General features: G+C 48.8%; 1 long non-coding RNA gene across 1 annotated transcript in view; it reads left to right on the forward strand.

Annotated features, from left to right (window-relative positions):
• The window catches only part of LOC110307559, a 6,742-nt gene extending 5,891 nt beyond the window's left edge, over positions 1-851 (forward strand). Inside the window, exon 3 of the long non-coding RNA XR_002379415.1 lies at positions 362-851. This is a non-coding gene — a long non-coding RNA (uncharacterized LOC110307559). The remainder of the gene's footprint in view (positions 1-361) is intronic.
• The last annotated feature ends 736 nt before the right edge of the window (positions 852-1,587 follow it).

Genomic DNA, 1,587 nt, shown 5'->3' on the forward strand with positions numbered 1-1,587 from the left:
ACACACACACACACACACACACAGAGAGAGAGAGAGAGAGAGAGAGAGAGAGAGAGAGAGAGAGAAGGGGAAAGAGAACAAGAAGGAGCATTGACCCCACCGTCCTCTTTCTCTTTGAGGCACTCTTCCAGTTGTCTAAGGACCTTCCATTAAGCCCTATCATTCAAAGGTACCACACCCTCCTAAAACCCAAACCGTGGGGACCAAGCCTCTAACACATGGACCTTTAGGGGACACTCAGCATCCATACTATATCATCAAACTAGAAATCACAGTTGGATTACCCACTCACACTAAAATCAGAATTTCCAAGACATCATGACAGGAGACATACCATGAAATCGCCTCATTTCCTGAACAGGACTGTTTTAATCGGGATAATGATGAAGTTTCTTTTGCCTTAACCCTTTTGAACAATGAGACGACAACAATGACGACAAAGACACCACCACCACCACCAACAACAACAACTCCATGTGGGGCCAGAGAGCTATGGGACTGAGAGGAGCAGCCTTGGAGCAAGAGTGGGGTGGAGGCAATCCAAACCCCTGAAATCTAATCCTGAGATCTGTAGAAGTAGGAATACTGCCGCCTCTGCCCCGGGCCTGTATGTACTGGTGCATGCAGTCCAGTGCCCCCCACCCTTACCTTACCAGAGGAGGTCAAGTAGCCAGTGGCCAATTTAAACTTCCTTTCCCCTTATAAGTCATGTGCAGCAGCACCTGGAATTCCTCCTTATGCAAATGAGGCATCCCCAGCCAATGAGGTACACTCACCCTGATAGCCCACCCCTTAAAGGTTTAAATAGCTTTTTTCCTCCTTCCACAATAAACTGAATCAGCCTCTGAAGCTAATCCTGGGGTGTGTGTGTGTGTGTGTGTGTGTGTGTGTGTGCTTGTGTGTGTGTGTGTGTGTGCTTGTGTGTGTTCTTTACCCACACACTCACCTCGGACCAAGGCTCTGCATTGGACCCACCCACCCATGCCAAGCTTCCCTCCATTCAGCCCAGCCCAGTGCGTAAGAGGCTGGGTCCCCCAGGGAGGAGAGACAGGAGGTAACTTGACATGATCCTTTGATAAGCACTCAGTTCTTTTTCTATGGTTCTGTCTTTTTGTCCCCATTTCCCAAGCAGAGCAGGAAAGTGTTAGTCGGACTTTTTGTCATGGCGCTCGAGTGAGAAGGGATTTGTTTTGGTTCATGGTTTCTAAATGGTGAAGATGTTGCACAGGATGACAATGTCGGATGACGGAAGGCATGCGGTGGAGCAGAGTTCCTTACCTCATAGCAAACACGAAGAAGGTTGTGGGAAGAGAGACCTGGTGGGAGGAGTGGGGAAGGGGGGAGAGAAGAAGGAGAAAAGCTGGGGTGGGAGATGTCAAGAAAGAGGACCCACTAGCAGGCAGTTCTCTTCTTCTACTCTTATTGGCTCCAGGATGCCAGCACATGTGGTGATGTGGCCTCATGTGAGGAGGGTCTTTAGTCTTAATCCTTTCAGACACCTGCAGAGGGCGCTTTCTAACCTATGTTATTTCTCAATCCAATCACGTTAATGATCAAGATGAGCCACCATCCAAAGTGACTTGGAAG

This window comes from Mus caroli, chromosome 13 (genome assembly GCF_900094665.2).
Source record: "Mus caroli chromosome 13, CAROLI_EIJ_v1.1, whole genome shotgun sequence".
In the NCBI taxonomy this organism is placed as follows: Eukaryota; Metazoa; Chordata; class Mammalia; order Rodentia; family Muridae; genus Mus; species Mus caroli.